Source organism: Mauremys reevesii, linkage group 15 (assembly GCF_016161935.1).
Source record: "Mauremys reevesii isolate NIE-2019 linkage group 15, ASM1616193v1, whole genome shotgun sequence".
Classification (NCBI taxonomy): Eukaryota; Metazoa; Chordata; order Testudines; family Geoemydidae; genus Mauremys; species Mauremys reevesii.
In genome coordinates, this window is record NC_052637.1 from 1,249,105 (window position 1) to 1,260,676 (window position 11,572).

Here is an 11,572-nt window from a genome sequence, read left to right on the forward strand (position 1 = left end):
ATGGAAATTCACCAGCCCGTGGAGTGTGCAAGGCACAGATGCTTTGCACCCCTACACTGCACAGGGATGTGACAATTCACTCGTGAAAAAAAAATGCACACCCTCCCCCGGCCTAACCCTCTTCCCCTTCCTCGCTCACAGAGGCGTAGTGGGTGGGAAGGTTTCTTTTCCCTTGGTGCCAAGACTTACTGGGTGCTGTCCCTGCAGGCAGAGGCTGCTGGGCTGGGATCCTCCTGGCTCTGGTCCCAGCTCTGCGAGGGGGCGGGGGGGGGGAAGGGGATTTGGGACTCACTCACCCAGACAGCAACAACAAAGAGTTACTGTAGCGACCGGGGAGTGCAAGTCACATCACTTCCTGCAGCCGGGCCGGCGTGACCCCCAGCCCAGCTGGCGTCTGGGTCCTAGCGATAAACTGCCTCGCACCGCAGCCCAGAGGCGCTGGAACTAGGGGGGTGTCGCACCCCCCGGCAGGGTGACCAGATGTCCTGATTTTATAGGGACAGTCCCAATGGTTGGGTCTTTTTCTCATATAGGCTCCTATTACCCCTCATCCCCGTCCTGATTTTTCACATTTGCTGTCTGGTCACCCTTCCTCCCTGGCTTGAAGTGGTTTCCATCATATCCAGGGTTTGCAGTTTGGTTCAATGGCTCTCAGCCCCCACCATACAAGTTGTTCCAGTGCCCTGCTGCAGCTCCCCCACCCAGCCCCAAGCCCCCCAGCCTTTTTGGGGGTGCGCACACACTCCAACAGGCAGCCTCTCCCAGCAAATCCCCAGCCTCCTGCAGGGGACCTTAGTCCACGACTCAGAGTCTGGGGGTGAGTCACAGGATTCCCCCGGGGGTTCTGCTTTGGGGGCCCGTGTGCAGAACGGGATTAAGCCCCCTCTGTGCCCAGCCCAGGGGGGACTTTCCCCGATAGCTGGAACCAGCCCCTGGCTCCGCCAACACCAGCCTCTGAGCCGAAGCCTGCAGGTGATGGAGAGAGACTTGGAGAAAGGGCTGGGGCCAGTGAAAAACTGCTATCTGATGTAATTTGCTACCAATAGCCATTACTGCTATTAAACTGCTATTGGACCTAGTCGGCTACTGGTATGGGGGTAGCAAATTGTAACCAGTAGCAGTTTTTGATATGAAGATTGTTCTTATTTGCTGACATGTCCTAATTTGCTAAAACATGACAGTGGCGTGGGATGGAAGCATAAAGTCTTTGGCTTCCAAAAGACCCTGCCTGGTGCACAGATGTATTGATACCCCTGAATAGAGTGAGGTCATTTAAATGTCATTTCTTTTTGCAGCTTCGTTTCCGGTGTTGACAAAACTAGAGACACAGAGGTCAGTGCTAAAACGACTAGCAAATATTCGCTTGTGCATATTTTCAATAAGGATTATACACATCTAAATCCAATAGCCCATCTGCACAATAACAAAGCTAAAGGATGAAGCGCGAAGAGTAATTCAGGGAATCCAGCAGCAGATAAGACAAGCTGGTGAACTGCCTGGAGACTCTATGTATGTGGTCAGATACAGTGATAACGGATTCGTTGTTTCTGAGGGGGTGTATGTAAAATGTTTCACTGAATCAAGTCTCCTGACCTGCAGTAGGTTTACATCAGACAGAGAGGAGTGACAGTGACTAGGCACTGGGATGCCTGTGTCTTTAAGAACCCAGCCCTGTGCCTGTGCCTTTAAGAACTCAGCCCTGGGAAGCCCATGCTGAGAGGTGCTGTCTGTGGGAGGAGGGGGAAAAAAAGCCCCCCCTCCCCTCCCATTTTTGCAAACACTGGTGTCTCAGTCCACCAGGGTAAGGGTTCCCCCTCTGCCTCTCCCTGTGCTGGGGTTTTACCCTCTGTCACCCTCTGGCAGTGTCTCTCCCCTGGGCTTAACCCCGCCCCCCAATCCCTGCTTCCTGCTGCTTGATCTCCCTCCCCAACCAGTCAATTTCCACCCCTGGGCCCTGGCCACCCCCTCCTCTGATTTGCCCCCTTTGCACCTTTTTAACCCCTGTGAAAAGCAGTCCACAGAATCTTATGCCAAGTAAGGGCAGGATGAAGGGCAGTGGCTTCAGCAGATGTTACCGAGCATGCTCAGTACACCCCCAAGTAGCAAATTAAAACAGAGAGCAGTTTTTCACACTACACCTGGCAGGACAGTGACTCTGCACAAAGAGCCCCTGCTCCCCCTCTTCTTTGCTCCCCCTGTGTCTCCAAATCCCAGAGCTTCTGCTTGTACTGAGATGCACAACCCTATGGGAATAGGAGTGCCCCGGGCAGAGGGGAAGGAAGAAGCCAGAGACAGCAGACTGAAATAGAGAACTGTGATGAAAGGGGCAGAAGGAGACGGAAGTAGGGTCAGAGGTTCCCCGTTCCCGCTGCAGCATCCCCGGGCAGATTAACTGTCCTGGGAACAAGCTGAGCAGCAGAGACTGGAAAAGCCAGTTCCTGCCTCTGCTAAGTCGGGGCACTGCGCTGTCCTGGGGGGACAATTTCAGGGGTGATTCCCCAAAGCGGGTCCTTTGGTTCAGCCGTTTCCCCGCATTTAGCTCGGAGACTCTAGGCTTGTCGACACTACAGGGCCAGCGCTGGCCTGCATCACACCCATTGCTCTGCTTACACCCCACCTAACTGAAAAACAGCACAGCCGCCACAGCAGGGGAATCCTTTGTGAGACTTTGTCTTACCAGCAGGAGCACCGCCAGCTTTTTTGGCGCCCTAGGTGGCAGAAGGTCCCGCCCCTGAAATGGCGCCCCCGACAGAGGCAGTGGAAGGTCCCGCCCCCGAAATACCGCCAACGACTGGGGTGGCCGAAGATCCAGCCGCCAGGGTCGCCGCCCCTCAAATGTTAGTGCCCTAGGCGACTGAAGGTCACCTAATGGGTTGTGCCGGCCCTGCTTACCAGATAAAGAAGAACTGCTCACAAGAGATTGGTTCTTGGCCCTACGCTATTTAATATTTTTATCAGTGATGTGGAAGAAAACAGAAAATCATCACTCATAAAATTTGCCGACGACACAACATCTGGGGGAGTGGTAATTAATGAAGTAATTAATTAATGAATTCATGCCACTTGTACAGAGCAATCGGAACTGGTTGCAAGCAAACAATCTGCATTTTAATATGGCTACATGTAAATGTACACATCTAGGAACAAAGAACATAGGCCACACTTAGAGGATGGGAAACTCTACCCTGGGAAGCAGTGACTCTGAAAAAGATTTGGGGCTTGTGGCGGATAATCAGCGGAACGTGAGCTCCCAGTGTGACTCTGGCCAAAAGAGCTAATGCCATCCTGGGATGTATAAACAGGGGAATCTCAAGTAGGAGCAGAGAGGGTATTTTTACCTCTGTGTTTGGCACTGGCGCGACCGCCGCTGGAATCCTGTGTCCAGTTCTGGTGCCCACAATTCAAGAAGGATGTTGATAAACTGGAGAGGGTTCAGAGAAGAGCCACGAGAACGATTAAAGGATTAGAAAACCTGCTTTATCGACTCCAGGAGCTCAATCTATTTAGCATAATAAAGGGAAGGCTAAGGGGTGGTTTGATCGCAGTCTATAAGTACCTACCTGGGGACCAAATATTTAATAACAGACTCTTCAATCTAGCAGCGAAAGGTCTAACATGATCCAATGGCTGGAAGTTGAAGCTAGACACATTCAGACTGGAAATACGGTGTACATTTTTAACAGCAAGTGTTTTTGGGATAGCCTTCAAGATGTTCCCCAAGAACTCAGTTCGACTCCAGTTTTGTCACTCAAGTTTCTTTATTTGGCATAGAGCAAAGCTATGCTGAGTCGATCAGACTCAAACAGAAGGACCCGCCCCCCGCGGGTGTCGGCAGGTTCCGGAGCAGAAGGACCCCCTGCTGCCGAAGTGCTGCCAAAGACCTGGAGCGGAAGAAGCTCCGGGGGCCTGGGCCCTGCAAGAGTTTTCCGAGGCCCCTGGAACAAGTGAAGGACCCCACTCCAGGAGCCCCGAAAAATTCTCGTAGGGGCCCCTGTGGGACCCGGGGCAAATTGCCCCACTTGCCCCCCCCCCATCTGGACAGCCCTGGGGATGGGTACAAGGTATACCACACATCCAAAGTTACACCGAAACTGCCTTCCTTTAGATACATTTACATATTGCATTACATTTGGTATACATTGCATCCCACTATACACTGCATACATGTGCTTTAAAAGCAACCCAGCATCAATAAAATAAAATCAGTCAGTAAACATAAGGAGCGAAGCCCAATCACCAAAATTCCATTCAAAAGTGCCATCCACATTCTGTTGTGTTTTTTTTAACAGTTTATGAATGATAAATAATGAAGCTACTTTAAAGGGTGCAGTGGGCATTCAAACACATGTCAAAACCGCCAAATCCTATCCAAAAGTTCTGCTTAACTGTACTGTAAAATAAATGTTACTAAGAAAGTAAAAACAAAAACTATGTAGGAAAGGTTTGAAAACTAAAAAAAAAAAGCAAACTGAAACGCCTGAAACTAAAAACAAGTCCAAATAGTTTAGGGTTAAAGCCTATTAAAAATATTACACAAAAATATTCAGTTTATTTATGTGTCTGTGTTACTAAATTTTACCAATCTGCATAAAAAATTATGCCCACTAAAATGTGGCGAAGTATCATTAAAAAACAGATAAAATAACTTTCTAAACAAAAATGTATACTTTAAAATTTTAAAATATACTGCCAAAACATAAAACTGCCAAGGCAGGGAGGGGGATGGCAGGCAAGCACCCTCCCCCCCCAAACTGTTCAAAATTAGTATGATACTCTAAAACCAAACTGACATCAATAACCAAGCATTTCAACAGAAAATACTGTAAGCAAAGTACTGGAGCCATTAAATAGGAAAAAAACCCTCCTTAATAAAGCTTTATTATAATATGCATAATGTTGTCATTGCTTTTAAAAAGTTATAAAATGAAGTCGATGTGTTCTAATAACATGTGCAAAAGACATGCTATACAAAATAAAAGCAGCCTTAAGTAAAATGAAGCAAAAAAACCTTGGCCTCTTTGGTCACCAAAAATGTTAAAAATTTAATACAATAAAAATGACAACAGTTGGTGCAAAATAATAATAATAATAATAATAATAATAATAAAAATCAACAAGGGTCTGATAGCAGGAAGATAAATGTAAAACCACTGCAACTGATGTGGTATTAAAAAAATGTTTAATTTCCCTAATCAAATACTGTTAGAAAACAACACAAAGTCTAAAACCTCCCAGACTTGTTCTGCTGTTTGCATCTGGGAAACTTACACAGGCAGGTGTAACATCTTACAGACAAAATTGCCAGCACAAGGGTTTGCTTTGGGAAAAGAGGCTCCAAATTGCACAGCAGGGTTAAAACACTAAAATGTTAGTAACGGAAAAATTGCCTATGCTGGTGATAAACATTGTCTGGGGGCTAAAAAGGATCCCTTCTGGCATGGACTCAGGAAATGTTAATTGAATTGACCTATGTTCTGTTTCACATCTAAATTTCTTGTGGTAATGAAAGGAAGAGAGAGAGAGAGAGAGAGAGAGAGTGTGTGTGTGTGTGTGTGTGTGTGTGTGTGTGTGTGTGTGTGTGTGTGTGTGTGTGTGTGTGTGTGTGTGTGTGTGTGTGTGTGTGAGAGAGAGAGAGAGAGAGAGAGAGAGAGAGAGAGAGAGAGACCAGGGTTGGGTTTTTTTTATAATGAAATTAAAATAAAAGCAAAATTAAAATGAAAAAAAAATGCTTTAAAGGCAAAGCAAGTTTCTAATGTGGAATTACACCCTGGTGGGCTGTACCAAAGAGGTAAACTTCCACCTCCGAGTTAGTACTTTAAGCCTAGTATTAATGGTGGTTCAAATAATTACAGTTACTGTAGCCTTAAAATTGTGTTGCTAAGTAGTCCACTGCAAAAAAACAAATACAAAAATCCTAAAATATAATGCAACTAAAACAAAGAACTAGATATGTTCACGGAGGGCAGGTCCATCAATGGCTATCAGCCAGGATGGGCAGGGATGGTGTCCCTAGCCTCTGTTTGCCAGAAGCTGGGAATGGGCGACAGGGGATGGATCACTTGATGATTCCCTGTTCTGTTCATTCCCATTGGGGCACCTGGCACTGGTCACTGTTGGAAGACAGGACACTGGGCTAGATGGACCTTTGGTCTGACCCAGTGTGGCCGCTGTTATGTAAATACTAATATAAAAAAGAAAAACAAAAGCAGTGGAACATAGGCCTGACTTGACATGAGTAATTGAACATGGCTCAGGCCTAATTTCTCAGGTGACAGCATTAGGGAGGTAAATAAATCAGCAGGCTGGAAGCAGAATGTTTGTCTGAGCCAACGTAAGCGGGAACCCCTAGAGAACCATCTACAAGGGACACAAGAACAATGGGTAAGAGATGCCTGGCTCATAAGATGAGGTAAAGAGTAAGTCATCCAATAACAGTGCATGGATTGAGCATGCTGTACAGGGATTGGTTCCTACAAAGTGACCAGCCAATCCCAAAACAGGTGATGCAATGTGTAGCGAATGCCGGGTAATGGGTAAATGTCTACAAGGGAAGAGGTTTGCTGCTTAAGTACGGGTGACGGGTACGTCCTCCACCTGCCCTCTACACTTGAGTCTGATCAACTCAGTAGAGCTTTGCTGTGTGCCAGATACAGGAACCAAAGCGACCAGACAGGAGTGGAACGAAGTTCTTGGGGAACCAAGTGCAACAGAAGCAGTTCTAAGGCTTCATAGGGAAAATGCACAGGGGTGGTAGCTGTTACCACATGACCTCCCCTTTGCATGGTTGGTTTGATTTTATTCGGCATGACTGCACCGAGTTCTGCTGCCATAACTGGGTTTTAGTATTGAATCAAGCACATGTAACACTTTAATGTATTACTTTTTAAAAGACTTTCGAACATTTTTACAAGTTTTAACTGTTTACGTTTTTTAACTCTGCGGTGTTAATTTGTGCAAAAATGTGACTGTTTTTATTTAATTACTTATGTTTTTAAAGTGACACATTTTGTAGCCAATTTTCTTTTGGCAACTTTAAGCTTATTTTGGGGGGGTTTTTTTGCACTTTTTTGTTTAGCTTCATACACTTTACCTGCAAAGCTGTACTTACTAAATACAGTTTCTGAAGGACAGCTGCTTTCTACCTTGGATCCAAGGTAACAGTTAACAAACTTGTGTGTGTGTGTGTGGGGGGGTTATTATTGTTATTTGAGAATGTTTTTAATTTAGTTTGTTTTTCCTCCCTACAACTTTGATTTGCTTGTTATGCTTTTCACATTTACTTGGTAAGGTGGCACCTTGTGTTTGTGACGTTTTAGCCACTAGAAATAATCCTTGTGAAACTGCAGCCTTGATTTGGGCTTTTTTTGCTTTATGAGAAAAACAACAAGAAGATCCTATTTTTTATGGCTGCAGATGGGTCCTAGCTTTTAACATTTTATTGGCACTCAACAGACTTCTGCTGTGCTTTGCCCAGCATTCTTTTACATACGTCTAGAAAGTACCTTTCAAATATTGTTACAACTTTTACTTTATTTTAAAACTGCTTTGCCAGGCTGCATGGCACGCACTTTACAGATCCCTTCTTTGCTCTTTCAGACCATTCTTTTCTTCCTCAACATTTTTTACCTAAGGGTTAATTCTTTTACTTCTCTACACTGGGCTTTTATTTTTAGGATAACTCTCTGCAATAAGTTTTTTGCCTTTTTTGGGGGTTGCATTTGTTATTTAGCACTATTCAGTGACGTTCCTTTTCCACCCAGACCCAATTTCTCCCTAATACCTATCTGGGAGTCTATAGGGTCCACCTTTGGATTTAACTTAGTTCCCCAATGACCCGGAAATCTCTTCAAATTTAAGCCCTACCAATGCCATTGCTAAAGTGCTGGGTTGTGATCCTTGACAGTAAAGCTAGACAGGTAATAAATGATACCTTACCTGCTCCAGGTGAATGGATCCGATCCGAGCCACTGCATCACTACAATGGAGAAGCCTTTGAAGCCTCTTCCACTTGATTCCCCAAGAACTCAGTTCAACTCCAGTCTAATCACTCAGGTTTCTTTATTTGGCATAAAGCTACGCCAAGTTAATCAAACTCAAACGTGGGTACTGGGCATACCACGCATCTGAAGTTACAAAACCTCCCCTTTCTTTACATACATTTACACATTACGTTACATTCCCTATACGTTGCATTACATGCTGTATAATTGGCTTTGGTTACTTTGCAAAGACCAATCCCTGTGCAGCATGCTCTGTCCACAGTCAGCTTTCCTCTTTACGCTCCTGACTTTTCTTGTCGGTTGTTAGCTTGTTCTTAGTAAATGTTTCCCTGGGTGTTCTCCCTCTTATCTTAACTAGCTCAGACATTCTGTCTTTTAGCTTAGAGCAGGTCTACTCTTAAACTGCTGTGCCGCACCCCTGGAGTGCTTTAATGAAGATGCTCTATGCTGAGGGGAGAGAGGTCTCCCGTCGGCTTAGTTAATCCACCTCCGTGAGAGGTGGTAGTGATGTTGGCAGAAGCTCTCCCGCCAAAACAGCACTGTTTACACTGGTGATTAGGCTGCTATATAACTCAGGGGTGTGAATTATTCAACCCCCGGACCACGTAGTTATGACAAAGTAATTCTGTAGTGTGTAGACTTGCTGTTAGTGACTCATTTACACTGCTAACTTGATATAACGCCACCCGATATAACACGAATTTGGATATAACGCCGTAAAGCAGTGCTCCGGGGAGGCGGGGCGGCACACTCCGGTGGATCAAAGCAAGTTCAATATAACATGATTTCACCTATAACACGGTAAGATTTTTTAGCTCCCAAGGACAGCGTTATATCGAGGTAGAGGTGTAGTTATCTTAGCCCAAACATTCAGTTTTCAGTCTGATCTAGTTACCTCCCTAATCCTGTCTTCCAAAAATTAAAGCCTCCCTAATGACTCGTGTTCAAGCCAGGCCTACAAGAGTAACTAACCACTGGCACAATTTACCAAAGGCCATGGCGGATTCTCCATCGCTGAGAATTTTAAAATCAAGATTGGAGGTTTTTGCTAAAAGGTTCTGCTCCAGGAATTCTTTGGGGGAAGTTCTCCGGCTGGTGCAATACAGGTGGTCAGACAAGATGATTACAATGTTCTCTCCTGGCCTTGGAATCTATCAACCCCACTACCCAAATCCAGGGTGTAATTTGTGCCAGGGCTGAGCCCTGGCACCGCTGAGCCTGGCAGTTCAGAGCCCCAGCACCTCTGGGCCGGGCAGTTCAGAGCCCCGGCACCTCTGGGTTTGTTGTGTCAATTATTAAAGTAAAAACATGTCCTTGAGCCCCGACACCTCTTTCATTACAAATTAAGCACTGCCTAAGCCCCCAACATCCACGCATCTCAATCACCAGCTCTAACCTTCTCCTTGTCACCCTGTGTCCTTGGTAAGCGTGGAGGGGCTACGGGGAGGTGGTGGGGTTGTGAGGGATGCCTGGAGGCCATACTCAGATCACAGAGGGTCCTGGGTCTCTGGAGCACTCCAGATTTAGGCACCCAAATTGCAATTTTTGGCACCACTGCGATCCACCAACCCCCCACCTGGCTGCCAATTAGCATGCACCTAAACTCACCGGGCACCGAAATTTTTGCTGTAAAAGTGCACTGGGTATGCACTCTGCTGCCTCAGGCAAGCACCAGGTGCCCGTCTCATACCTAAGCCTCAATATGATCTCCCAGCCAGCCAAAGCTAGGTGGGGCCCTCCCGGCCCAGTTGTATAGACACTGATCTCTAAAGCCCCAAAGAGTTCAAGGTGTTTATCAACTCTCTGTGTCCAGCATTAAACAGCAATAGGTGGGTTTGGGGATAGTTTTAAACAGAGCCCTTCGTTTCACTCGGTGACTTGGCCAACACCCCAAAGCGTCTCCATTCAAATTGAAAGTTTATTGATTAAACACAAGAAAAGAACAAGAAATCAAAACAGGCCAAAATCAAAATCAATGGCTATTAGCCAGGATGGGCAGGGATGGTGTCCGTCGCCTGTTGGCCAGAAGCTGGGAATGGGTGACAAGGGATGGGTCACTTGATGATTCCCTGTTCTGTTCATTCCCTCTGGGGCACCTGGCATTGGCCACTGGGCTAGATCAACCTTTGGTCTGACCCAGTATGGCCGTTCTTTTTATGTATGGCCTTGATCTGGAAACTGCAGTTGAGTGATTATACAAAACAAATGTAGAGCTTATCGAAACCTCTCTGCTTCAGAGTCTCCTGTTTTCAGGGCAACCTTTCTTTGCTGAAAGGGAGATGGTTAATTTTAGTCTCAGTCCTGACTGGAATGGCATTCACGTATCCTGTTCTGAACAGAGACAGACAGGGTGGAGGAGAGCCGGGACAGAGAAGATGGGTGAAATATGGCTTTTGTGGATGTTTTTGGACCACTGGTTAGTTACAAGCGGATGCTTTGTCTGGCAAGTGAACCACAATACCAGCTGCTGATCCAGTTAGTTGTGAACTGGTCAGGGCTGTCATCTGATGGCATCTGTTCTCCTTCAACAAGGCAGGTTTGGATGATTGCAATATACTTGACTTCAGGATTTGACAAGAAGCCAAGAGAGCAAGGTAGGATGAGAGGAAAGAAACAATGGGGCAGAAAATAACACAACAAAGGAAGGGAATAAAATACAGGATCTCATGCACCTTCCTGGTGGGCTGAGATTGGGACGTCATGGTAATTAAATGACTTTCAGCACTCACAGGTGAAAACGAAGTTCTCTAAAGCAGAACAAGTCCGTTAGATGAGTCGAGATGAGATGAAGTGCTGGCAGGTCGGGGGATGAGCTGGGGGAAGACGAGATGAGGCGAAACAAGCTGGGATGGGAGAAGAGAGCTGATCTTATTTCCAGTCTCTTTTTAAGATACCCCAGAAGGGAAAAAAAGTGGGAGGCAGAGTTCATCTCCCTCCTTATTTTGTCCACCAATTAAGCCAAAATTGGTGAGACAGATATTAGGCCTATTAACGTCCGTCTCCACCTCTCCTGTGTTCACCCAGCATAATTTCAACACAGGCCTTGTATCGCATCAACTTGCCCTGTGTTGTTTGGACTTACTTAGTCTTTCTGGCTGCTTCTCTTGCATCTTCTCAGTGGTTTGAGCATTTGCTCCCTAAACCCAGGGTTGTGAGTTCAATCCTTGAGGGAGCCATTTAGGGAACTGAGGTAAAAATCTGACTGGGGATTGGTCCTGCTTTGAGCAGGGGGTTGGACTAGATGAGGTCCCTTCTGTGACATTGCTGCCAGCTCCAGGGGGCGGAGCTAAGGTTGCATGGGCGTGTACCTTAAAGCTGTATTGCCTGGATTTCAGAAGGATTTTTTCCCCTGAACTCTGCCTTCGGAAAGGGCACGAGTTATCACCAGGCAGCCTTAGCCTGTGTTAACGAAGTTTTTTGGCAGTGAATTTCCTAGCTTTTTGAACAGAAAAATGTTGGAGGAGGGGTCATTTAGTCTATTGATGTTTGCACCAATATTAACAGCTGATACGCTGCCGGCACAAAAAGACCCAGCTTTTAAGCAGAGCTTTACATCAGTAACCCCCCCCCCC